The sequence below is a fragment of the Phoca vitulina genome, unplaced genomic scaffold, assembly GCF_004348235.1.
Source record: "Phoca vitulina isolate PV1807 unplaced genomic scaffold, GSC_HSeal_1.0 scaffold11, whole genome shotgun sequence".
NCBI lineage: Eukaryota > Metazoa > Chordata > Mammalia > Carnivora > Phocidae > Phoca > Phoca vitulina.
In genome coordinates, this window is record NW_022589714.1 from 2,075,487 (window position 1) to 2,103,287 (window position 27,801).

The 27,801-nt window shown below is 43.1% G+C and overlaps 1 protein-coding gene across 3 annotated transcripts in view; it reads left to right on the top strand.

The window, feature by feature from the left end:
• The first annotated feature begins 2,452 nt into the window (after nucleotides 1–2,452).
• BACH2 (BTB domain and CNC homolog 2) overlaps nucleotides 2,453–27,801 on the top strand; it is a 350,588-nt gene continuing 325,239 nt past the window's right edge. For 2 of the 3 annotated variants that reach the window (XM_032409264.1, XM_032409265.1), the window contains exon 1: nucleotides 2,454–2,865. The gene's annotated coding sequence lies outside the window, so the exon portion shown is untranslated. Of the gene's footprint in view, nucleotides 2,866–27,801 lie in introns of all 3 variants that reach the window. The other variant, XM_032409268.1, reaches the window with a different exon arrangement.

Below are 27,801 nucleotides of genomic sequence, written 5' to 3' on the forward strand. Positions count from 1 at the left end.
AAATCATATCCTGCTTAGAAATGTATCACAGATGAACCCATATTCTGGATCAGTGCACACATGTAATTATATAGAAAAAAAAGTATGTCAGAAAAGGTTGAACATTGCAGACATGGGAAATCAACTGACCTCTACTTAAGTTACTGCCATGAATACACAGAGAGAAGAACCTGCATCTGTTTCACATTGTAAATGCCTGAAGTGTCCAGAGCGGCACCATAAACCCAGGGAGTGGCCAGCAAATACTCACTATAAGGGTGCTAAGGCCGTCCATAGCCTAACCTCTGAGGTAGTACTGTTAAGAGTGTCCGGTACTAATTTCATATAATTCTGAATATGTTTTTATAGGCTTTAAATCAAGTAACCTACTTCTAACCATTAAAAAGGAAATAACTAACTCCTTACTAGGCTTCAAGCTCCTCAAAGGCAACGGTTTTGTCTTATTCACAGCCACAGAGCCACATGATTGCAGTACTGGACAGGACTTTAGAGGTCAACTAGTTCTAATCCAACCACCTTGAATGACTAGGTAATACAACCTATCACAGTTCCGTTTGGCTTTTTCATCTCTAATCACTGTCCCATCTCATACATGAGAATTTCAAACGAAGCAAACTGCAGTCTGAGTCTTTGGCAAGTAGACTAATTGAAATGACCTAATAGCCTTTGTTGGACCCATCTGGGACCAGAAGCAAGGTGGCAGTACCGTCCCTCTCCTTCCCCCTCCGCATCCCACACCGATGTGCCCAACTCCTCACAGCTGGGCAGTCATGGCTGGCTTGTAAAGAAACGAATTTGCATGGCCCTCACAGGGATCTTCTCAAGCCTGGCTCTAGGAAAACATCGACTGGTGCTATTAAAATGCACAAAGTTATCACACTGGCGCTCATGTACTTACAGGAATGAGGAATGCAGAAACATCACCATCCACAAGACTAAGAACTGGCCCTGCCAGGGCAGACCGGAGATCAGTCTTCTCGGTCCCAGCCAGGGCACCAGACAGGGACCTCAGAAGCAGGGTGTTTTGTCAACAACAATGGCACCAGACCCAAAGTCAGGAGACTGAGACCTGCTCCAAGCTCTGAGGCTTCTCTTCATCTGAAAACCGTAAAAGCTAGCAGACAGAAACTCTCCATGTGGTTCCAGACCTACACGAGAGGCCCTGCAATGCTGTTAGGAAAATCAGCTTGGCCCCTTCAGCTTCCTTTCGTCCATCTCTTAGCTTTCCACACAGACGGTCAAAATGGGGCCTTTTAAAACTCTGCCTCAAAAGAAGGTGGTTCAGAGTAACACTGTGGCTGATATCACAAGACTCCCAGGGCAATGCTTCACTGCTTCCTCAGCATATGCCAGTGCCCATTTTACAGGGGGGATTTATGATCCTTCTCTCAGTACAGCGAGCCAAAGTTTTATAATATTCATTAAAAATCAGCACCACATGTAATAATATGGAATACTGCCGGGACACAAGGGGGCCAAGTTATAGGTGTTCAGGGACCGTGGCAGAATTTCTTGGCCTTGGCAAGGGTAAGGTTGCAGGCACTAGCACTGCACAACACAACCGTCTTTTATTGCAATGTTCGTTCAGTCCAAGTCCTAATTACTTTCTGTGAAATCCTCACCACCATCAAGCTTTCTTCTGACAGGGCAGCCACACGATGGCCTTCAAGTACAGCAGCAACACCCGGGCAGCCTCCAGAGTAAGAGGCAGGGGAGAGCCTGGAACACAGTAGGAGTTGGGGCTGAAGCTGAGAGCGAGGCTCTTCATTTACACTTCGCAACTGCTCTCGACCCTTCTGAAACAAGTCGTGAGGGCTCACGGACTCGCTCAGCGCGACGGGCCGAGGCCCTCGGGTGAAGGATTCAGACGTCAACACAGCTGGTGGGTCGGAAGCTACTCTTCCTCTCCCCACCCCCACTCATGGGGGAACCGGTTAGCTTTGTGGGGGCCCGTGGAGCATCTTTTCCCGCCCCTCCTGGGAAACGCTAGACAACCCAGGAATCCCAGGTCTCGACATCTGGCTCCTCTTCCTGGGGGGGTAGGGCCCTGGGCTCTGCACCCCTCCCCACGTGCCACACCAGCCCTTACCATTCTCCCCTCCACACCACAAGCCCCCAACCCTTGCCTTTCATGGCCCTTGCGAGTCCCGAACAAGGCCGGACCCAGCCTGGCGGTCAGCCGGGCCGGGAGCAGGGGGATCTCCCCGCCGCGCGGCTGCACAAAGCGGGGAGTGCAGCGGCGGCTGAGGCGCGCCCCCTCCCGCGAGCCGGCCGAGCGCGCGCGCCCGCCCCCGCCCCTCGCCCCCCACCCCAGCCCCCGGAGCGCCATTCGCGGAGCGGCTTACGCTAGTCGCCAGGCGTACGGCGCCCCAGCGGCCGGGGAGGTGCGCTGCCCGGCTCCCGTAAAGTTATTGTGAATGGGGAGCGGGTGACGTCAGCGCCGAATGTCAACAATGTAGCGATTGAGAGTGTGGGCGTTCCGGGGAGAGCGCGAGCCGCGCGGCGCGGAGCAAACAGCGCCGAGCCGCCGCCGCCGCCTCAGCAGCAGCAGCAGCGACCGTGCACACCCGGGCTGCGGTCGCAGCAGCGCTAACGTGAGCGCCCGCCGCCGCCCTCGCCACCCCGCCTGCCTACTCCCGCTGCCGCCGGGCTCTCGCTTTCTCTCCGGCCTCCCCTCGACCCTTCCCCTCCCCCTACCCGGCACACACGGGGGGCTGGGAGCGAGCTGCCATGTGATGCGCGTCCTCTCGGTGAGCTTTTGGTGACCCCCCGAACCGCCCACCGCGCCGGCTCCCTGGAGGGGGCTGCAGGCTGGGAAGACGCTGGGAAGAGGAGGCGGAAAAGGACGCAAAGTTCTCTGGCGAGGTGAGTCCCCGGCCCGGGGTTCCGGGCCCCGGCGTCGGGCGGGGCGGCGGGGCAAGTTTGCGGGGGGCGCGGGAGCGCGGGGCAGGCGGGGAGGCGTGGGGAAGCGGCGCGGGAAGGGAGCTGCGGCCGCCCGGCGCGCAGCCGCCCGTCGAGCGCCCGGCCCGCTTTTATGGCATTTTCTAGGAACGGGAAGGGGGTGGGAGCCGAGCCGGCGGACGCGCCGCGGCGAATATGCGCTCTTTCGCCAGGCTGTTTACGGCAGGCGAGGCGGCATTGTATTTTGCTCGCGTCGACGGGTGTTTTGGAACAGCAGGGGGAGGAGGAGCAGAGGGTAATAAGTCAGGCGTGGGGAGGGCGGGCTGGAGGGAGGCGCGCGTCCGCGCGAGCCGGAGCAGCTGTCAGACCCACGGCCCTGTTCCCGGCCCCCAGCCCGCGATCCCAGCGCCAGGCCCGGCGGCCTCCTCCTTGCCCGCGGCGTCCGCGCCTGGGGCTGTTCCGCAGGGACTGCGGCCGCGGAGCCTTCGCGCTCAGCTGTCAGTCGCCGCTGGGCGGCTAGGACCTCCGCGACTGGCGCGGCATCAAAGCCCAAGTTTAGGGTCCCGGGAAGAGGCAAGCTGGAGGCCTCGCAGCGCAGACCGCGGGAAGCGCGCTGGGTGGAATCCCTACTAGAGAATGACCGCGTTATCGGAATGCGTCCCTGGGAGCTCGAACCGCGGGGCTCGTGCCTTCCGACTGGGAAACCTTGCACCTTCCTCCCCCCAAGATTCTACATGAAATCAAAGTGCAACACACACACACACACCCTCTTTTTCCTCCCCACACTTCAGTCTCCAAGCTCCACCTAGGAGAGGAGTTTATCGAGGAGACGCCTCTCCACCTCCCCGCGCCAAGGCTCCCTGTGATCGCTCCGTACTCCTTCTCTCACGGGTGGGTGTGCTCAGTAGCCCAGTGCGGTTGGAGAGGGCGGCGGGCGGCGCTCATGGACTACCCCAGCTGCCCGCGAGAGGGGACTCGAGTGAGCATCTCGTCCACCTCAGTCTGGCCGAGGATTTGCAGGAACTCGAACCGTGGGAGGAAGCAGGCAGGGCCGAGTGTATGCCTGTGAAAGGGGCCGCGCGTACCCTTGGCTTCGGGGGATGTGGACGTGCCGGGTATCCCCGGCACCTTCTCGCGTGTAGGCGAGTTTGACAACTTGGGGGAAGTTCCGGTGTAGGCGCTGTCCCGATGGTTTTGTCTGTGGCCGGAGAAGGCGCGCCTCTCAGCTCTCGCGCCCGGTCACCGCGGTCGCTGCGACCCGTGGCCCCCGAGAAAGGGGAGGGACGAGGGCGCCCCACCCCCTACTGAGCCGCAGACTCCCGGCGGGCCCGCGGGTAGCCAGACGCGGCGTTCCTCAGTTTTCACCTTCACTGTCTAGGGCTGCAGTCGCACTCTGTGTGTAAATTTCATCTGTTGAGCGTATTTAATTAAAAAGGGTAATTACTTCAGATAAAAATCCCTGTCTGCCTAGTGGGAACCTTGGCGGAGATGATGCCTAATGAGATATTTTGCTTTTGTCTGTTTAGAGTAAAATTAGAGATGTTAACTCTGATAACGGTTTTCTCAGATCATTAAAATGTAACATGTAGGAAAGGCATGTCGAGCCGCGAAGCTCTAGCTGACGTGAAAGAAGCTGCGCGTGAAAGGCTGCCACTCTCACCGCGGAGAGGGCTATTTTGGTAAGGCAGCGGGCGTCTTGCTGAAAATGTGAGATGGCCCCACCCTGGTTCTCTGGCAGCTTCCGAGTAAATGGCATTTTTCATTCTTGCAGGTAGTAATAAACGTGAGTCAAAGTGACATCTTGTTAGAATTAGTCTTTAGTCTGTAAGAGAGATTGCTAAATTACAGTGTTGCGTTCAAACTGCTCCAGTGAAAGGTCTGTCAGCATTTCCATTATAAATTCAGGTTTTCAGGAGTTTATAATTTCACCACAAAACTTGTGGTGGCTGAAGTGTTTTTCCCTTCCAGTGTTTTGGTTTAGACAATACACTGATTGCCCAGTTCTGCCCTATTTGCTGTTCCTGAAACTTGGAATGTCATACACGGGGGGGGGAGGTGTCCCCAAAATGGAATACACGACCATGAAATGAAGTACTTTTGTTAGAACACACTTTATTTATGCAGAGCAGTATTTTCATTTTGGATTTTGGAAGGCTTTAGGTTTGACCTTTAGTAATCTTAAGTGTGTTGAGTTAATTCCTCTGGTATCTGTTGATTCTGCAGGTGGATCGAAATATCAGTTCGTATTGTATATGCCAGGATTACATGGAAAAGCATTCTCTTCATACATGTGTATGTCTGAACTCTCAGCTAAATTATGAATACCCGTTTTAGTTACTTTTCTGTTCTTTGTAGATTGAATGTGAGGATCTGCCATAGAGAAGGAGTAAGGCAGAAAGGGAGGGAGGGAATCAGAACAACCCACTCTCCCCCTCCCCAATTCACTTTTCAGTATCACTAATGCCTGGGAGGAAACCATTTATTCTCTTTCTATTGAATCATGCCTTTGACTCAGTGTCTTCAGGCAAGTCCCTTCCAGTGGCTCAACCTCTGGCTGCTGTATGAGGGGCTTAATTATTTGCAAACTGCCTTGAAATCCCTGGATGAAAGGCACTGCATAAGTGCAAAGTATTGTTATTCAGATATGGAATTTAATGATCCATTACAGTTCATCAGGAAATGCACTTTGCAGTGATGGTAGGAAACGTTTCCACCTGATAGAGGGTAATAATAACTGCTTAAAAGTAGGTTCGGATTACAGATGAGACAATTAACTCTAGCCATGTGCTCTTCAATTTGTTGCAATTCATTTTGTGATCAAAGTGAGTCGCAGAGAGCCAGATGGTCAGGTTCATGTTCAAATCTCTCCTAGGCCAGCCCTTCACTTCTGGGCCCACTGTCTGCACGCCGTCGGGACTTATTCATTAGCGCTTGTGAGCTGTTCTGCAGAATGTATGATCGGGGACTCCTGTGATGCCAACAAAAGGGCTCAGGCCTATCTATATTGTTGGGAGCAGTTTAATTTTACTTGGATTAACTCACGCTTAGTGTCTCTGGTGTGGATCCAGCCTTAACAAGGGAGGAAAGGGATCCTAGAGGCTCTCTAGCTCAGCTGTGTGGCGCTTTCACTCCCCTACCTTTTGTACCTCAGATTTCAGGCGGTATGGTATCTGGCTTGTTGCAAATGCTGGCTTCGTTGCTGAATGAATGACAGAATACTTAGAGAAATAAATACCCTTCCTGTTTTGCAGAGGGGGTGTGGTGTACGACCAGCTTTGTGGGCATGTGCTTGCTCTGTTGCATCCTCCTCCCCTGCTCAGAAGGATCTCACACTTGGTTGAATCTTCTGTTGTTAATCGTCTTGAAATCCTTAATAATTCTTGAATTCAGAGCCCTTCATTTTCATTTTTCACTCTCCTGGTGAGGAGGGGGGCGTAGCACGAAGGGGCAGGCAACCACTACTTTGTCTCGGCTTCTTGTCATGGACTGTTGCCAGGTAGGAATGGGTGGGAATACTGGCTTTGTGTTACCATGTCATCTGATTTATCCAAGAGGAGCTGTTTATCTGGACTTTTACATGGAATTCTTAATTTTTAATATTAGTTCAAAATTTTTTAAATGTTGGATGAAATACGCAGTTGCTAGACCTGGCCTGCAGGCAGCCTGTCTTCTACCACTGAACCGGCTAAAACATCTTACTGTTTAATATTTCTGTATATGGCTATTTTCTGAGTGCCTGGCACATAGTAGATGATCTATGAGTCTCCACCAAATAAATGGTTGTAGCCGTCCGAAAAGTTGCAAGATGCAAGAAAAACAGAACTTGAAATCCACACTGAGTCCCACTCAGGGATTGATAACTTTCTTTTTGAGAGAGAATGCAACATGAAAGGCCAGAGACTTAATACCATGGGCACCATGTAATCCTCTGCAGGTACATAATCCCATTGCTTTTGAATAACCTTGTTCTCTATGTAGTTGTTATTGACCAGATGGGGTAACTTGGCTATTTATTGCCTGAGGACCTACATGAGAAATTGACATTTGAAAACACCCACTAAAATAATAGCTATGATTTGTTGAATGCTCATTATGTGCCAGAAACAGTGTTAACTAATTTACCTGTACATATCTCATTGACTCCTCAAAGCAACCCTGTGAAGTAGACATCGTGCGCATTCTACAGAAGAGGAATTTTCTCATTTTATGTTGCAAAGAATTTCATCTGGATGCAGTGTGTGTTTTCTTGACTGCCTAAAGGTTATTCCCCATCCTGTATACACAATCCAGCCCTGAGTCAGTGACTAGGTGTGAGGTGGGGACCATAGTAAACAGAGGACATGGTTCCTACTCTCCTATACAGGGAACAGAAAACAATACTAGATGCAATATCTTTGTCAAAACCTACGTTTATACAGCAAACACTGCATCTGCCTCCCTGTTCCTCCCCTTTTCCTAACTGGATGTTAAGGAAGCTCCAGTGACATAGGACCCTACCAGAGGCACTGGAGGATTGGAAGCCAGGGCTGGTTGTAAAAATTTGCATTTTTGGGGAAAAGAAGATAAACTTCTGGCTCCACTGGAGCCACGTCAGGCAAAGCAGCAGCAAGTCCTTGGGAATGACAGAAAAACACTCCTGTTTTGTCAGTGACAGCATATGACCTAGTCCTGGCCCATCTTTAAATTTTATGTAAATATTTACAAATTGTTCGAATCCAAACTGAAACCTGCTGTGAACTAAATATTTTGTAAATTCAGATAGATTGCCCACAATATCCTTTTTTTTTTTTTTTTTGGTTTAAGACATTTTATAAAAAATTATTTTTATTTACTTTTCTTTGCCAATTCAGCATTTTTTTTCTTTTATTTTTTCCCCTTTTCTTTTCTCTTTCTTTTTAATTTCAGATGTCAGTCTACCTAAAACTGAAACCTAATCTTACCATCAGCATGCTGCTCAGCTTCCCTAATGCTGGAAGTATCCTCAGAATCACTTCTCTGTCCTTTTCAAGGACCATTTCTTTTCTAAAGAATATGGAAATTGAACCTTGTCCGACTAGTGGCACTACTTCACAAATCAGGCAGGAATTTTGCCTTTGTTTTTCCTTTTTTCCAAAATAATAAATCTCCCCGATCTGAAAGCATTTCACGTACTCATTCATTGTAGTCATTGGAATTACAGCCAAAATGTCTCTCAGTCTTCCCCAGTGACTTCATAATCATCATTTCTCCAGCATATTCCCCTGGTTAACTTCTCTTTTGTTCCTTAGCCTGATAATAAATTGTCCTTTGGTTCTGAGATGTGTCATTTTCCTCCCTGACCTTTTTGTGCATCTCCTGAAGGCTGTAGGACACACTGCAGATGCCCCTGAGAGCTGGCGCTTGGTTGCGAGTGAGCTCCTGTCTTTGTGTCAGCTTTCATCTTTTCCTTCCCCAAGCATTTAAATCTCCACTGTCCGGTGCTCCCAGGCTTCTCGTAATTGTTTTCATTTGTTCCTGAGCCTGCAGCTAGCATGTGACAAACTCCAGGTTCATTTCAGAAGAAATCTTTTTGAGTTTCCTGGTCTTCCATCAATTGTAGTCTTGCATATCCTTCTCTTCTCTCTCCCCGGTCACTTTCCGCAGATGCTTCTGGAGTTTCCTCGGGACTCTCCATGAGTCTCGCTCAGAAGGCTTGGACTTTCACTTTGGAGTTTAAAGTTGGGAGAGGCCCAGGGTGGTTATTCCCATTCTATAAGTATGAAAACAAGGGGAAGGTGCATACTCAGCAAGTTTCCTTAGGATCCCAGTATCCACACACTATTAGCAGTTTTTATTTTCTTCCCATTCTGTATTTTCCTAAGCGAAAAACCACGTGGATGCAACTAAGTGGGCCCAAGTGTTCAGAAGTGCCAGTCTTTAGAGATAGATGCCTCATTCATTCCATAAATAAACATATACTGAGCATCTCTTATGTGGCAGGCATGGTGTTAGGTGATCATAGTGTTCATGGGGAGCAAAACCAGTCCTGGTCCCTGTCCTAGTGAAGAACGACATCAAGTAGGAGAGATGACAGGGCACCCGGGTGGCTCAGTCAGTTAAGCATCTAACTCTTGATTTCAGTTCAGGTCATGATCTCAGGGTGGTGGGGTCAGCCTGCAGCAGGCTCCGTGCTCGGCGGGGAGACAGAGCTTGCTTGAGATCCTCTCCCTCTCCTTCGGCCCCTCCCCCTGCTCATGCTCTCTCTCAAATAAATAAATAAATCTTAAAAAAAAAAAAAAGTAGAGATGACATTAATTAGGTAGTGACAGATCACCCACTACATGTTCTGTGAAGGAAGGTATTCCATGCAGCAGAGGGCATAATGGGGGGATTCCACCAGGTTGGGAAGTTGGGGTAGCCCTCCCTGAGAAATTAATGGAGTGAACTGCCATCAGGGCCTGTCTGAAATTTGGGGCTTGCGGTTTCCTCATAGCCTCCTAATCCTATTAATTCACTACTATCTTTGGCCCTTTGGAGTATTGCATAAACCATGATATAACCCTTGGGGCCATTTTGGCAAATAATGGTTCCTGTATACAGAGTCCAGAATTGATTTATTTACCTGTGTCTTTAGAACCTGATAAAAACAGAATTGTTAATTGCCAAGAATACTGTTCATTTTCATACTTGGAAAGAAATTCAAGGTAGCATTTTTATTTTGAACCTGTTTAGGGTCATTTTGACATTTAAATGATTAGAAGTTACACAGACATCCTTCCCAGTTGGCAGGTATGTGTGTGACCTAGGCAAGGATCGTTAGTGAAAATGTGAGTCCAGCTTCTGTATGAAACCCTGCTTAGCTCAGAGCAGGAAGGTTTCCAGCCTCTGAAGACCAAGAAGGATTATTTAGACTATTCTTAGCACAATTTAGGAGTTTTGACAGTATTTATTTTATTTTAAGGCATTTTTTAAAAAGATTTATTTATTTATTTTAGAGAGAGAGAGAGAGAATGAGCAGGGGGAGGGGCAGAGTCAGAGGGAGAGAGAGAATCCACAAGCAGATTCCCTGCTGAGCACAGAGTCTGACTTGGGCCTTGATCCGAGGGCCCTGAGATCATTACCTGAGCCAAAACCAAGAGTTGGTGGCTCAGTCTGTTGAGTATCTATTTAAAACAAACTGACAGTATCTATTTAAAACAAACTACTATATTGTATGCTAAAACTCTTTTTCTTTGATAATAGCTAACCTATGTTGGGAGCTTCCTCTGTGTGTTACTCATATTAACTCATTTAATCCTTGTAACAACCCAGAACTAGGTGTGATCATTAGAAGCTAAGGCACAGATGTCACCCAGCTAATGAGGGATAGAGCTGGGATTGGAAACTAGGTGTCTGGTGCTAGAGCCTCTTCCCTTAACCGTCGTGCTTTTCTGTGCCCCCACCCACTCTCCCCTCCCCCTGCTTTTCCTTTTTGCTCTCTAGCAGTTCTCAGAAGTGGAAATATAGGCCAACTCACTCGGCAATATTGGATTATTTTGTTGATGTCTATCTGAAAGATAAAATTGAAAAATAATGTGCCAGTGAACTCGAATGAATATATCTTCTGTCTCTCATATGATTCACTTTCTAATAATTTCATTCCTCAGGTTTAATTGTCCATTTGGGGATCAGAGAACAGAAGTGGTGACATAAAGACCAAAGAAGAGCTAGATAAAGAACATGAATCCCATGGCTCTGTCCCCAGGATTTTCTTGTAGTTCAAGCTTCTACCTTTTGTTAAGTGAAGACTTTGTTTTTAGCTTTTTTTTTTTTTAATGAGGTAGGAAAGGTGAAAGAAACCATTCCTATACTAGGTAGATTATTCTACTGAGGTGGAAGAATTTCATGTGGAACCAATTCCATTAGAGCTCCTAATTAGAAATATTATCTACTAGTAACAGATAAAAGCAGGTAACCTTTGCTCTCATTCTGGTCAATTTCAGGAAGAGATTATCTTGCCAGATTAGCATGTTGCAACTCTCAACTGGGGATTTGAATGGTTTTAAAGGACTCAGCGAGGCAGTTGGTTTGGCAGTGACCCTGATTATCTCAGGTTTGCAGGGTCACTGTTGAGAATGCTGACTCAGCTCTGCCCTGGGACGGACATCCAAGTTGTCTTCCTTAGTCAAGAGGCATTATTCTTGGGAGCTGCTAGAACATCAAGCATACATTTGAAGCCCAATTTGGAAAATGATCTAGTATATGAATGTATTGTGCTTATTTTTCAGTATTTAGTTCAAATTTTGGAGATGGCTAAATGAGGAGATGCTTAGTGTGTCACTGTTGGAGGTTTTAAGTGATTAAAAAAATCAAGCAGATGAGTGCATAAAGATTTCTATGCAAACAATGATGAGCTTAAATTAAAGCTGCTGATTTCGTGTGAGAATTACTTGCATTGATTTGCAGAATATCTATATGGGTTCAAGATTCCATATTATGCAAATGAATGAGCCCTGAAGAGTCAAACTGTGAAAAAAAAAATGAAATTAACTATAAAGATATTATTACCCATTCAGCAAGAAGAAAATGTAGACATACTTAGAGTTAACCCTTACTTCTCATCCATCTCCTTGGGAAGATCAGTGTCAGGGATGATGATCCTTTCTGCAGTTGTAAAGCTAGGCAAGGTTTGCTATCAGTTCTTCACTATCTTCTTTCCCATCCTTCTGCACTCTGCGGCCTTTCAGCCACCAGTGCCCTTAACTAGTCCCCTGGTTCCCTTTCAAAACCAATCTCAGAAAGGGATTTTTTTTTTTTTTTAAAGATTTTATTTATTATTTTTATTTATTTGACAGAGAGAGAGAGCACATGAGAGGGGGGAGGGTCAGAGGGAGAAGCAGACTCCCTGCTGAGCAGGGAGCCCGATGCGGGACTCGATCCCGGGACTCCAGGACCATGACCTGAGCCGAAGGCAGTCGTTTAACCAACTGAGCCACCCAGGCGCCCATCAGAAAGGGATTTTATGAAACCAGTTTTACTAGGATGTAAACAACAGCATTTCTAGTATCATTACTTCTTTCTGAAGCATCAGCATATTAATAGGAGACAAAGCCAAAGAAGTGAAATTCTGTAGATGGAAATGTTAAGATTTCACACACTCATAAACCGGTTGTTGGAGGACATTTCTGAGTGAAGGGAGGCCTGTTTATAAATCCAACCCTGGATAGAGGATATACATAAGCAGAGGATGAAAACCACTGTAATATTAAAAATAAAAAGGGCCGATGATTTTTAATGTTATAATAAATATATTTGTCAGTGAATACCACCTTCCTTCTGCCAAACACTGGATCTGATCACACAAACCTGTGTGACAAGATGGTGTGTTATTTGACATTTCAACAGAGCTTCAAGGAAAAGCCACTTGGTTTATAATTAGGAATTTTTGTTCTTTTAGTAGCAGTGAACCCAAAATACTCTATTATCCTTAAGTGTTCAATTTTAGGAGAAAAAAAAAGCAGTGGACCCCACTCAACTGCCTCCCTACCCTATTTTGTTATTAAAACTTGAGTTGATACATTTACAAATCGGCATGCCCTAAGCTATTAGCATGGTGCTGACATCTGGATGTTTGGAGAAGTTGACTGACTAATGAAGCCGTGTTTATTTTAGATAGACATGTTGCCTGCTAAGTACCCAGTTGTGGAGTCTCAACTGCCTTGCCTAGCACCCCTTCCCCAAGGCAAACTACTCCAGCAACCATGCTATGTTGAGTTGATGGCGCCATCTAGTGCCTATCTGTGGAACTGTCCTGCTGGACATTCTTCCTTTGCTGTATAGGTCGGATCACTGAGCAGCTGGGTAGAAGAGGACCCTTTTCTTGGAGTTCACCGTCTAGTGGGGGACCTTTCTCTAATTCCTACCTCTCCTCTGTCTTCGTTGTTTAGTTATACCTCCGTGCCTTCTTTTCTCCCTGAGTCCATTTCCTTCTGTTCCTCAATCACTAGTATCCCCTTTTTGTAGCCATTCTTCCTTCTATTTTTCTCTTCCAATTCTTGGTCATTTTTTTTTTTTGAAGCAAAAAAAAAAAAAAAAATCAGTGCTCACAACTGATAAATATAAAGATTTTTTAAATGTTACATTATGCCAAAGTAAGAGAATGCCTTGCATTTTAAAGTGAAATTAATCATTTAAACCATGTTAAAAGAACCAGAGTGAAACCAAAGACCAAATCCAAAAGTCTTATTTAGAAGGCTGTCCCCTTATCTTCCTCTAATTAGATGCTTCCTCAAACACAGTCAATCAGGAGGCTTTTTTCGTTTTTAATTGGTTTTGGAACTATTGTTATAGTACTATTTTCTCTTTTTAAGTTGCAAATTTAACCTCTCACTCGTATTTTACCTTCGAGACAGTTTCATGGACTGTCCTGGAACACTGTCTCACTAGCATGGTATAGTCTCTATGGGAAAATGCATTCTGAGTTCAGAAAACCAGTTTTCCTGTAGATTTTTGGTTCCTGTATTAGATGAGAGACCAGAGATGAAAGACGTGTAGGACAAACGTGAGATGTAATTATAACATTGTGGGATCTGAATTAGTGTACAGGTTTAAGTCTCCCACATCAAACAGTGAATTTTAAATTTCCACTATGTTAAGCATCTTGATATTGTGGGTATGAAAGTAAGTCCCCTCTGAAAAACAGGAACTGTGCTGGTCTGTTACCAGTTTTTGTGGTCGGTAGGGCAACTATTTTGATTTTTCAGAAGGCAGGAAAAGCAGTTAAATCCAGTTAAAATTAAAACCAGTTAAAAGTAACTGGCTTGTAAGATTTGAATGCAGCTGTTCCACACATCACAACACTGAGAGTGAGCTGTTTGTTTATCACCACTATTCATTATTATGATCGTTGCTCCTTTTGGAGCAGTGGCGTATAGATTATTTGTATTTTTGGTCTAACCTTGGAAAATAGAAGGGTCGAGAGGTTCCTGTTTGCTAATTTGCATGTACCTTGTTTTGATTTTTGCTGGGTAGGTGTGTGCACCTTATGTATGCAAGAGTAATTTAGCATGTCAGCAGTTTCCTACCAGAATCGCTTGCTGACTCACGAAGCTGTTGCGGCACTCAGCTGGCCGCACTGTAAACTGCCCACAGTACCATTGCTGCCCTTGCAGAGCACCCGGGCGGGTGAACGACTGGCAGGCTATTTTCAGATCTGCAGTCACTGCTGAGCTGGGTTCCCTTCTTCCAGCAGCCAGTCAGAGCCTTCCGGTTGCAGGGTAGAATATTGGGCATCTTTCTACCTTTGCAGAGACTGCGTAAGAACCATGGCACTTCTGGGACTCTCTCAGGAGAATGGATTTTTTGCTTCATTTAAATTTTCTGGGGATCTTTAAGGGGAGAAGGGTAAGGGGATGATATTAAGGGGAAAGGTATATGCTGTTATTTCTTCCTTAGCACTAGAAGGAACTCTCATAAACCTTTAACATAGGTTTTCTTGGTGTAACTGAAACCTGACCTAGTTCTCCCTCCGGGAAAGAGCATGTGCCTTGAGTGGGGAAGTAGGGGAGTGGGTGCTCAGTGGCTAGCCTGACATGGTTTTGTGTGGTTCAAGCCCTTAAGTGATGACAGAGTTTGTATATATCCGTTGCATGTTATTAAGGTTATAAAACAAAACAAAACAAAAAAACAACAACCTGACCTCGGGTCATTTTAAATCTGGTGTGTGTTTTCAAAGATGGTTTCACTGTTTGTTTTTGGAGTTCAGTTCTGCTTATTTTCATCGGAAAGTGTGAAATGTTACTTTTTTGAGGTTTCTAAATAAACTTCCTTTTATAGATACAAGTTGATCAAATCATCCTAACCTGTCTTGAGAAGGATGAATAACTTGAGATCAGCTGGGGAAGGGAAGCTTTGCACATCCTTGAGTTCTCCTTTTCTTTCTTTCTTTCTTTCTTTCTTTCTTTCTTTCTTTCTTTCTTTCTTTCTTTCTTTCTTTCTTTCTCTCTCTCTCTCTCTCTCTCTTTCTTTCTTTCTTTCTTTCTTTCTTTCTTTCTTTCTTTCTTTCTTTCTTTTCTTTTCTTTTCTTTTCTTTTCAGCTTCAGTAAGCATTCTGAAGCAGCTTTGACCAGTAATAAAGAAAAAGCCAAGCCACAGTGACTGTGTGTAACATGATGTTGATGGAAGTTCTTGGTTTCCGCCGATACAAATGACTCATCAGTATCAATAGAATTGTGACTTCTAATAATAACACAGTGCAAGACCTTCACAACATGTGGTTTTAGCCCTAGCTGTTAGTGAAAGGTTGGAAAATATTAGTTTGAGCTTTTTTTTTCTGATCTCATGATTTCACCCAAGTATAAAGTTGTTTTTTGTAGGTGTGATGATCACACTATTGTTTTTTCATCTTAGTGTTTTTAGTTTCATTATGACCAAGTAGCCAAAGTCAGATCATTTCATCGTTTAGAAATCTGTGTAGTAAGCATCTCCTGTCAGGGACTGTGTTTTGAGGGAAATGTGGCTGAAAAGCAAATCCTCTCTGAACAGAGAAAGGAAAAAACCGGTACCGACTACAGTCCACAGAGCTGCTTGCCTCCTACACAGCGTCTACTCTGGAGGGCTGTGGCATTGCTGACTAGCCCTATTGCCCCGTGAGTCATTGTCAAAGGATTCCAAGAGGAAGGTTAACAGAAAATGCGAGTCAGAGGAAACAGCCGAGTGGAGAAGGGGCACTTATCACAGGAGGAAGGGCCTTGCCTCATTTCCATGGCCGGGGGCTGCCTGGGAGACCCTGAACATCATGGGGAGGTCCCGGGTGTGTTCACACAGTGCAGCCTATTGACTTGCATCCGTGTATGTGAGCGTTCTTGTTTTCCTGTTTAGTTTTGCTTTGTTTCGCCTGCAGTTTGGCCAGACCATTCAGGATCATTATCTTGACCACAGCAGTCTGACCCAAGAGCCTTTCCTTTTTGCATTTTGTAACCCAGGCAGCTGAGTTTCTAGAATTTCTAGTTTTTTCTTTCTAAACATCATCTTTAGAAATGTTCCGTCGTTTGTTTCCTAGTTATTTTTGCTATGTTAGCCTTGATCTGGGAAATAAACGCTTAAGAAGAAGCACACCGGTAGAATTTTATTAGCTCGAATTTTGTGTCCGTCTTGCCTCTTTCATACTTCATTTTAGACAGATTTTTTTTTTTTTTTTTTTTGTCTCCTGCCATCTTCTCAGCATTTGGGGATTTTAATACTAATACCTCCCTGTTAACGCTTTTACCCTTGTGTCTTGATATCCTGTGGAGTTTCCTTTTGGGCCTCTTTTACTTTCCCTCTCTTGGCAAATATTTGCCTTTCTTTCTCTCTGTGAGCACTCACCTCTTCTCACTTGTTCTCTTAGATTCCATTTGCTCCTGCCTGATGTCCACGCCCCTTTCTCACACCGTTCTTGTACAGACCCTGGCATGCACACACACATGAATGCATAATTACATATTTACATGCACGCCCACGTGTGCACACATGCACCTACACGCTCCTCCTCTCTGACCCTGGTCTCTTGCTTGCAGAGAGCCCTGCAGTGGCCTCAGCTGCTGCTGTTGTTCTTCCTTGCCAGCAGCCTGTTTCTGGAAAGGGATGTTCAGGTGGGAAGGAAATCAGCAGGGGAGCCAGAACTGGCTTCCTCCCTGCTACTGAGAATGCATCCTGGGAAGGAGGCTGGATTTTGAGGAACCAGGAAGAGGCCCAAGGGAGGCCCCAGGTTTAGAAGCCAGGCCGGAGATAGGCTAGGCTCAGGGATATGGGCAAAGGAAGATGAGAGGTTGAGATGGCCCTGCCACCCAACCATAATTTTGGGAATCCCGATGGTGTCGGAAATGCCTCTGGATGGGGTGGGGTAGCTGAGAGAATTAAGGGGAGGAAGAGGCCCAGAACCCAGAGTGTGAAGGAGGACTGGAATATTGGAATTGCCGTCTGCTGTTAATATGCTTGTACGGCCTGGTCAGTCTGTGGGAACAGGCAGGAGAGTGCGTGGGACCCACAGTAAGGAGTAGCTCTCCCTCTGCAGCCTCGGGCTCTCTCCCATCTCTGAAGGGAGGCCTTCCCTCACACCCGGTGGAGCGCAGGGACCGCCTTCCTTCTCGGGTGCCTCACCCCTTTCCTTTCCTTCCTTTTCTCCAAAGATTTTATCACCTTCTGACATCCTATATGTGTGGCTTGCTTGTTTATTGTCTCTCTCCCTCACTATGACATAAGCTCAGGGGTTATTGTTTCCTGGGGTCACTGTGGTACTCTCAGTACCTGGGAAAGTGTCTGGCACTCGGGGTGTTCAATAAATATGTATTTGTTGAATGAATGAATGAATGAATGAATGAACTCATCGACTTCCCCTCTTTAAGTCACCTATGCTTCTTGCTGCCTCCTTGGCAGAACATTTAAAGCTTCTCATAACCATCCCCACCGCCCACTTCAGGTGTCTTTTTTTTTTTTTTACCAGTGTTTCCTTCATGTGGAACTTCAGTTAAATGCCTCTTAAGCCAACTTATGTTTTTATTTTGTACAGTTTCCTGATGTATGAGTTATGTATGTTGACTCAAGTTTTTAAAAATTTTCCTAAAATTACTTCTTAGACAAATCAGTACTTATTGAGCACTTGCTCTTTGTGGAGAATCTGTTAGGCAACAGGATATGATTTGTGGGATTCAGTATCAGTATAAAATATGGTCCCTGTCTATAGGGAAGTTGTTTTATCTTGGAAATGACACATATAAACATGAAGCATTTGAAGTACAGTGCATGGTAATACGTGATCAAGGGCCGGAATGAATGATAGAGCTAAGTGTGGTAGGAGTTGGAGAAAAGAGTCAGCAAGGATTGGAGGACTGGGAAACTTTAAAAGGAGGAGCTGGATCTGTATATGTCCTGAAAATATTTGGGGATTTGCTGAAATGGTCTTTAATTCCCTAGTTGGTACCTTCAGGATTTTATAGATGTCAGGTTTATGAGCTTTATTGTCCATATCAATATCCCTTTCTTGACCATTCTTAAGATGTAATGAATGGGGGTGCCTGGGTGGCTCAGTCGGTTAAGTATCTGACTCTTGGTTTCAGCTCAGGTCATGATCTCATGGGTTGTGAGTTTGAGCCCTGCATCAGGCTCTGAGCTCAGCAGGGAGTCTGTTTGAAGATTCTCTTCTCTTTCCCTCCCCCATTCATGTACATGCATGCTCTCTCTCTCTCTCTAAAATAAATCAGTAAATCTTTTTTTAAAAAGATGTAATGAAGGGAGGAATATGAAGGATTCTAAATGCAAACATGCAAAATTCTCATATAATAGTACAAGAAGTTTAAAATGTATGAGGAGTCCGTACCTTTCACTGTTTGAAAAAAATGTGCATAGAACTTCTGTTCGCTAACACAGACCTTTTGGGAAAGGTGGGAGAATAGAATCCTGAGCTTACCTTGTCCCACAGACACACTGAGGCAACAACTACATTATGCAGCTAACTCTGAAAACAACCTGAAGACTGGCAGAACGTATCTTCCACAACTAACTGTAGAGAAGAGGCCACATCAAAAAGGGTAGGAGGGGTAGAAATGTGGTGAGGAACCAAACCCTTGGCACAGCTAACTACAAACAGGAGGGATGACATAAGCAAGGGGGATCAGACTCCACACTGGCCACCCCTGGCCCAGGACCTGCACTGGACAGATAAGTCCCCCATAACATCTAGCTTCAAAAATCAGCAGCTTAACTCTGGGAGCTTTCCTTTTTTTTTTTTTTAAGATTTTATTTATTTATTTGACAGAGAGAGACACAGCGAGAGAGGGAACACAAGCAGGGGGAGTGGGAGAGGGAGAAGCAGGCTTCCCGCTGAGCAGGGAGCCGGATGCGGGGCTTGATCCCAGGACCCCGGGATCATGACCTGAGCCGAAGGCAGACGCTTAAGGACTGAGCCACCCAGGCACCCTCCGAGAGCTTTTAAAAATCAGCAGGCTTAACTCCGGGAGAACCGAAGGGTGATAGGAAACGGAGTCCCTGCCCTTCAAGAGCCAGAATGTTAAATAACTCAGCCTGAGACATAGCACAGAGGTAGCAGTTTGAAAGCCCCAGCGATATACTTGAAGGAGGTTTATTGATTAATCTCAGAATGTGTGCCAGAGGGGCAGGGATCTGCAGGAGATTTCTCTGGAAACAAAAGTGCTAGCAGGCACCATTTTTCTAGCCCTTCTTCAGCCTAGGTAACCAGACACTTGTAGGAGCCAACCAGTTCTAACATTGTCCATCTACCTTGCTAGCACCATGAGCCCCACCCTGGCATTCTCCTGCAGACCTGCCCCACCCAACCTATCTACTTCAGCAGGCATCCCTCCAAAGTGGCTACTGCTTCATCACACCTGGTAGGCAGCCCCAGCTGAGACTGATGCCTTTCCAAAGTGACTGCTGCCTTGGGAAGGAGGGAGATAACCCCACACACCAGCAGGCCCATAGTTCCTGCAGCCACGCCTCTTAGCTGGCTGTGCAGGGAGCAAGCCCTGCCCTTCAGTGTGCCTGCAGCTGTAGCAGAGAGGCTAACTGCAGACAGGCTGAGTGCCAGCTCTGTCCACCAGTGAGCCCACAGCCGCCACAGCCAAGCCTCTTAACAGTCAGGGACAAAACCCTGTGCAGGGTACCCACAGTGGGCAAAGCAAGTCATTACAGCCAGCTGGGCTGAAAGCAGCTCAACCTCAACAGGAGGGAACATTCAGTCCACACAGGGGCTACTTTTAGAGCACCTGGTTCTGATGACGGGAGGGGGGGATTTGCTACAGGGCACCATAGGACCTTTTTTAGACAAGGAGAGTAGTTGACCTACCTAATACATAGAAACAAATGCAGAGAGTTAGATGAAATGAGACAAAGGAATATGTCCCAAATGAAAGAACAAGACAAAGTCACGGTACAAGAGCTGAATGAAACAGAGATAAGCAATATGCCTCATAAAGAGTTCAAAGTAATTGTCATAAAGATAGTCCCTGGATTGAGAAAAGAGTGGGTGAACTCAGAACTTCAACACAGAGATAGAAAATATAAAAAAGAATCAATCAGAGCTGAAGAATTCAATAACTGAAATGAGAAATTCTCTAGAGGAAATTAATAACAGATTAGAGGATGCAGGAAAACAAATCAGCAATCTGGAAGAAGGGTAATGGAAAGCAACCCAGCTGAACAGCAAAAAGAAAAAGGAATAATAAAAAATGAGAAAAGGTTAAGGGAACTCTCTAACATCATCAAGTGTAATAGCATTCACATTACAGGGATTCCAGAAGAAGAAGAAGAGAGAGAAGGGGACAGAAAACTTATTTGAAGAAATAAGAGCTGAAAACTTTCCTAATCTGAGGAAGGAAACAGACATCCAGGTCCAGGAAGCACAGATATTCCCTAATGAGATGAATTCAAGGAGGTCCACACCAAGACACATAATAATTAAAATGGTTAAAAGTAATGATAAAGAGAGAATCTTAAAAGCAGCAAGAGAAAAGAAAAGTTACATTCAAGAGAAACCCTATAGTGCTCTTGGCTGATTTTTCAACACAAGCTTTAAAGGCCAGAAGAGAGTGGTATGACATATATTCAAAGTCCTGAAAGGAAAAAAACCTACAACCAAAAATACTCTACTTGGTAAGGCTATCATTCAGAATTGAAGGAGTGATAGTTTCCCATACAAACAAAAGAGTTCATTACCACTGAACCAGTCTGATAAGAATGTTAAAGGGAATTCTTTAAGTGGAAAGAAAAGGCCATAACTAGAAGTAAGAAAATTATGAAAGGAAAGAATTTTAGAGGTGAAAGGAAATATATAGTAAAGGTGGTGGATTAATTACTTATAAAGTCAGTATGGAGATTAAAACATAAAATTAGTAAAATCAATTATATCTACAAAAATTAGTCAGGGAATATGCAAATTAAAAAGATGTAAAATATGACATATACATAAAACATGGAGGAGGAGTAAAAAATGTAGTGCTTTAGAATGTGTTTGAACTTAAATGATCATCAGTTTAATATAGACTGCTATACACATAGGATGTTATATGTGAACCCAATGGTAACCACAAATCAAAAATCTATAATAAATGCACAAAAAATAAAGAGAAAGGAATCCAAGCATAACACTAAAGATGGCCATCAAACCACAAGGGAAGAGAGCAAGAGAAGAAATAGAAAAGAACTACAAAAACAGCCAGAAGGGGCGCCTGGGTGGCTCAGTCGTTAAGCATCTGCCTTCGGCTCAGGTCATGATCCTGGGGTCCTGGGATCAAGCCCCGCATCGGGCTCCCTGCTAGGCAGAAGCCTGCTTCTCCCTCTCTCACTCCTCCCCTGCTTGTGTTCCCTCTCTTGCTGTGTCTCTCTCTGTCAAATAAATAAAATAAAATCTTAAAAAGAAAACCAAAAAACAGCCAGAAAACAATGAACAAAATGGCAGTAAGTATATACCTATCAGTAATTACTTTAAATGTAAATGGACTAAGTGTTCCAATCAGAAGAATGGATGACTGAATGGTTAAAAAACAAAACAACAACAACAAAAAAGACCCATCTATATGCTGTCTACAAGAGACTCACTTCAGACCTAAAGACAGACTAAAAGTAAAGGGCTGGGAAGAGATAGTCCATGCAAATAGAAGAAAAAAAAAGCCAAGGTAGCAGTAAGACAAAATAGACTTTAAAACAAAAACTAGCAAGAGACAAGAAGGGTATTATATAATGATAAAGGGACCCATCCAACAAGAGGATGTAACAATTGTAAATAACTATGTATCCAACAAAGGAGCACCTAAATATATAAGGCAAATATTAACAGACATAAAGGGAGAAATTGACAGTAATAGAATAATAGGGGATTTTAACACCCCATTGGAGAGATCATCATCAGTGGACAGTTCATTCAGACAGAAAAGTAATAAACAATGGCTTTGAATGATACATTAGATGGACTCAACAGATATATTCAGAACATTCAAGTGCCCTGGAACATTCTCCAAGATAGATCACATGTTAGGCCACAAAATAAGTCTCAATAAATTTAAGAAGACTGAAATCATAACCAAGCATCTTTTCTGACCACAATGGTATGAAACTAGAAAGCAATTACAAGAAAAAAATCTGGAAAAAACACAAACATGGGAGGCTAAACAACATGGTATTAAACAACAAATGGATCAATGAAGAAATCAAAGAGGAAATAAAAAAATATCAAAAACTAATGATGTACTATATGTTGGCTAATTGAATTTAAATTAAAAAAAAAATACATGGACACAAATGAAAGTGAAAACACAATAGTCCAAAATCTTTGGGATGCAGCAAAAGCAGTTCTAAGATGGAAGTTTATAATGATACAAACCTACCTCAGGAAACAGGAAAAATCTCAAATGAGCAATCTACCTTATAACTAAAGGAACTAGAAAAAGAACAAACAAAGCTCAAGATTAGTAGAAGGAAGGAAATAATAAAGATCAGAGCAGAAATAAATGAAATAGAAACTAAAAAAAAAAAATAGAAAAGATAAATGAAACTGAGAGCTGGTTCTGTGAAAAGATAAGCAAAATTGATAAACCTTTAGCCAAACTCATCAAAAAAAAAAAAAAGAGAGAGGACTCAAATAAGTAAAATCAGAAATGAAGGAGGAAAAATAACAACTGACACCACAGAAATACAAAGAATTATGAGAGAATACTATAAGAAATTTTATGCCAACAAATTGGACAACCTAAAAGAAATGAATAAATTCCTAGAAACCTACAATCTTCCAAAACTAAATCAGGAAGAAATAGAAAATATGAACAGACCAATTACTGTAACAAAGCTGAATTGGTATTAAAAAAAACTTCTAACAAAAGTCCAGGACCAGGTGGCTTCACAGGTGAATTCTACCAAACATTTAAAGAAGAGTTCATGTCTGTTCTTCTCAAACTATTCCAAAAAACAGAAGAGGAAAGGAAATTTCCAGATTCATTCTACAAAGCATTACCCTGTTACCAAAACCAAAGACATGACAAAAAAGGAAAATTATGCATCAGTATCCCTGATGAACATAGATGCAAAATTCCTCACCAAAACACTGGCAAATTGAATTTAAAAAATACAGTAAAAGGATCATTCACTGTGATCAAGTGGAATTTATTCCTGGGATGCAAAGGTTGTTAAATATTCGCAAGTCAGTCAATGTGATACATCACATTAACAAGAGGAAGGCTAAAAAACATATGATTATCACAGAAGATGCAGAAAAAAGCATTTGATTAAATTCAACATTTGTTCATGATAAAACCTCTAAACAAAATGGGCTTAGGGGAACATACTTCGACACAATAAAGACCATATATGAAAAATCCATAGCTAACAGCATATTTAATGGTGAAAAACTGAAAGTATTTCCTTTAAGACCAAGAACAAGACAGTGATATCCACTCTTAACCACTTTTATCCAACACAGTGCTATAAGTCCTAGCTGCAACAGTCAGACAAGAAGAAGAAATAAAAGGTATCCAGATTGGTGAGGAAGAAGTAAAACTCATCATATGCAGATGATATGATACCATATATAGAAAAGACTAAAGACTCCACCCAAAAAACCCCAAAACTGTTAGAACTAATAAGTGAATTTAATAAAGTTGCAGGAATAAAAATATACAGAAATCTGTTGTGTTTCTATACACTGATAATAAAGTAGCAGAGAGGGAAATTAAGAAAACAATCCCATTACAGTTGCACCAAAACAAACAAACAAACAAACTTAGGAATAAATTTAACCAAGGAGGTGAAAGACCTATCCTCTGAAAACTATAAACATTGATGAAAGAACTCAAAGACAACACAAACAAATGGAAAGACATGCCATGCTCATCAACTGGAAGAATTAATATTGTTAAAATGTCCATACTGCCCAAAGCAATCTACAGATTTAATGCAATCCCTACCAAAATACCAATAGCATTTTCCATAGAACTAGAACAATTAATCCTAAAATTCATATGGAACCACAAAAAATTGTGAGTAGCTAATGCAATCTTTTTTTTTTTTTTAAGATTTTTTGTTTATTTTTTAACAGAGAGAGAGACAGCAAGAGAGGGAACACAAGCAGGGAGAGTGGGAGAGGGAGAAGCAGGCTTCCCGCCAAGCAGGGAGCCCGATGTGGGACTCAATCCCAGGACCCTGGGATCATGACCTGAGCCGAAGGCAGACGCTTAACGACTGAGCCACCCCGGCGCCCCAAGCTAATGCAATCTTGAGAAAAAAAGAACAAAGCTAGAGGTATCACAATCCTAGATTTCAAGATACACTGCAAAGCTATAATAATCGAAACAATATGGAAAGGGCACAAAAATGGACACATAGATCAATGGAACAGGATAAAGAGCCCAGAAACAACCCACACTTACATAATCAATTAATCTATGACAAAGGAAGCAAAAATACACAATGTAGGAAAAGACAGTCTCTTCAATAAATGATGCTGGGAAAACTGGACAGCTACATGTAAAAGAATGAAACTGGAACACTTTCTTACACCATACACAAAAATAAACTAAAAATGGACTAAAGACCTAAATGTGAAACCTAAAACCATAAAATTCCTAGAAGAAAACATAGGCAGTAGACTCTTGGACTTCAGCCTTAGCAACATATTAATGGATATTTCTCCTGAGGCAAGGGAAACAAAAGTAAAAATAAACTATTGGGACTAAATCAAAAGAAACAAACAAAAAACTTTTGCACAGCAAAGAACACCACCAACAAAACAAAAAGGCAAACTACTGAATGGGAGAAGATATTTGCAAATGATATATTTGATAAGGGGTTACTATCTAAAACATATAAAGAATTTATACAACTCAACACCAAAAAACAAACAATTCAGTTAAAAAATGGGCAGAGACAGGGGTGCCTGGCTGGCTCAGTCAGAAAGGCATGCGACTCTTGATCTCAGGGTTATGAGTTTGAGCCCCATGTGGGATGTAGAGATTACTTGAACAAACAAAAACTTAAAAGGGTGCCTGGGTGGCTCAGTTGGTTAAGCGTCTGCCTCCAGCTCAGGTCATGATCTCGGGGTCTTGGAATCAAGCCCTGAGTCCGGCTCCCTGCTCAGTGGGGAACCTGCTTCTCCCTTTCCCTCTGCCCCTTCCCCCTGCTTGTTCTCTCTCTCTCTCTCTTTCAAATAAATAAATAAAATCTTTTTTAAAAAATAAAAACTTAAAAAGGGCAGAGGACCTGAGTAGATATTTTTTCCTCAGACATATAGATGTCTAGCAGACACATGAAAAGATGCTCTGCATCACTGATCATCAGGGAACTGCAAATCACAACCATAATGAGATATCACCTCATACCAGCCAGAATGGTTAGTATCAAAAAAACAAGAAATAACAAGTGTTGGCTCGGATGTGGAGAAAAAGGAAAAAGGAACCACTAGTGCTGTTGGTGAGAATGTGAATTGGTGTAACTACTGTGGAATACAGTTTGGAGATTCCTCAAAAAATTAAAAATAGAAATACCATGTGATCCAGTCATTTCACTACTAGGTATTTACCCAAAGAAAATGAAAACTCTAATTCAAAAAAATATATGCACCCCTATGTTTAATGTGGCATTATTTAAAATAGCCAAGATTTAAAAGCAACCCAAGTGTCTGTCAATAGATGAATGGATAAAGAAGATGTGGTATAGATACATGATGGAATATTATTCAGCCATAAAAAAGAATAAAATCTTGCCATTTGCAATAACATGGATGGACCTTGAGGGTATTATGCAAAGTGAAATTAATTAGAGAAAGACAAATACTGTATGATTTCACTTACGTGTGGAATCTAAAAAGCAAAACAAAAGAATAAACAAAAAACTAAACAGACCCTTAAATACAGAGAACAAACTGGTAGTTGCCAGAGGGGACGTGGGGGTGGGGATGGGTGAAATAGCTGAAGGGGCATTAAGAGGTACAAACTTCCAGTTATAAAATAAATAAGACGTAGAGGTGAAAAGTACAACATAGGGAATGAAGTCAGTAATACTGTGATACCGTTCTATTGTGACAGATAGTGACTACACTTACGGTGATGATTGAGTAATGTGCAGAATTGTTGAACCACTATGCACGCCTGAAACTGATACAATGTATATCAACTATACTTCAATTAAAAAAAAATGAAACATGAAAAAATAAGCTCAAACTAGTTGATGATATGTGTGCACATATATATGGGACTGGTCCAGCATATGTAAAGAACACATGAATCAATGAGAAAAACCCAGATAACCTAATTTAAAAAATACTGTACATTTATATATTTAAACAAGCATTTTACAAAAGAAACCCAAATGGTTAGTTTAATAATCAAACACATGTAAATTAAAATTATAATAACATACTGTACACATTCTTTGGATTGGCAGAAATTTAAAAGTCTGACAATACCATGCGCTAACAAGGATGTGGATGAATGGGAGATCTTGTATAGAGCTGATGGGAGTATAATTTGATACAATTACATTGGAAAACAGCTTATTACCTAACCAGCTCAACCTGCTAATAACTTATAACCCAGCAGTCTTAGTCCTAGGTATACATTTAGGAAAAACTCTTACTCATGTGCTTCAAGAAACACAAGACAAGAATGTTGAAAGAAGCATTGTTTATAGAAGGAAAAACTGGAAACAACGCAAGTGCCCATCAACATTGGATTGAATCCACTCATTTTGCTATATATATATGCACTGGGATACTATTTGGCAGTGAGAAATGAGCTAATAACACCACATAGAGGAGAGCGTGTAGAGAGGCCTTCCTTGGTGGTTCAAGTCAAGGATTCTGCCAGGTTTCAAAAGCAGTTTTGGCCACTTAAGATTTTGTGATCTTGGGCAGGTTTTCTTAAGCTCAGTTTCTTCATCTGTACATTGGGGAAAATGATAGTGTCTATCTGATGGGGTTGTTAGGAGGATTAAATGAGTTAATATTTGTGGCATGCTTAGGAAAATGATTGGCATGTCCTAAGTTCTGTGTATTTGTTAAACAAATAAATGCATGTATCACTATGGATGAGTCTTACAAATATAATGTTGAATAAAATAAGTGAGACAGAAGAATATGTACAGTATGGTTCCATTTTTGTAAAGTTCAAAAGCATGTAAAACTAAATACATCATTTAGGGATGCAAATATAGATGGTGAAACTATGAAGAAAATAAAGGGAATGATTGTCACAAAAACCATCAATATAGCCATTACCTACAGAGATGAAGGAGTGGGCCATGATGGGGAAGAGCTCACTAGGGGCTTCCAAGGCCCTGGCAATGTTTTATTTTCCAAACCCAATAGTGGTCCCAAGGATGTTCTTTTTTATAATAAATTCTTTAAACTGTATGTATTTTTTGTATATGTGTATATGTATGACATATTAGTAAATTTTAAAAAGAATTTTGTGAGTTGTTATTTTTTGAAAATATTTTTTATTTGATCTGTTATTTTAAAATTACCTCAGAGAATGCAAAACCCAAAGCAGCATAATGATCTTTTACAGGAATAAATGCAAATTCCTATATCTGGTTTAAAAAAAATAAGTTGTTCAGGTACAGAATTTGTACACCTGCTCAGTACCAGTTTCTCCACAAGATTGTGAGCTGCCAGTGCAGTATGGTTCTTTGGTTCTTACGGAAGATGACATCACTTTAGAACCACATTAAGAGACTGTCCTGTTTAATTGGGCAATGTTGCGGTTCTGCTCGACTGTTCTTAGTCCTGGTTGTCCTATAGAATACTATGCCTGAGCCTGGGTGGCTCAGCCGTTAAGCGTCTGCCTTCGGCTCAGGTCATGATCTCAGGGTCCTGGGATCGAGCCCCGCACCGGGCTCCCTGCTCTGCGGGAAGCCTGCTTCTCCCTCTCCCACTCCCCTTGCTTGTGTTCCCTCTCTCACTGTGTCTCTCTCTGTCAAATAAAT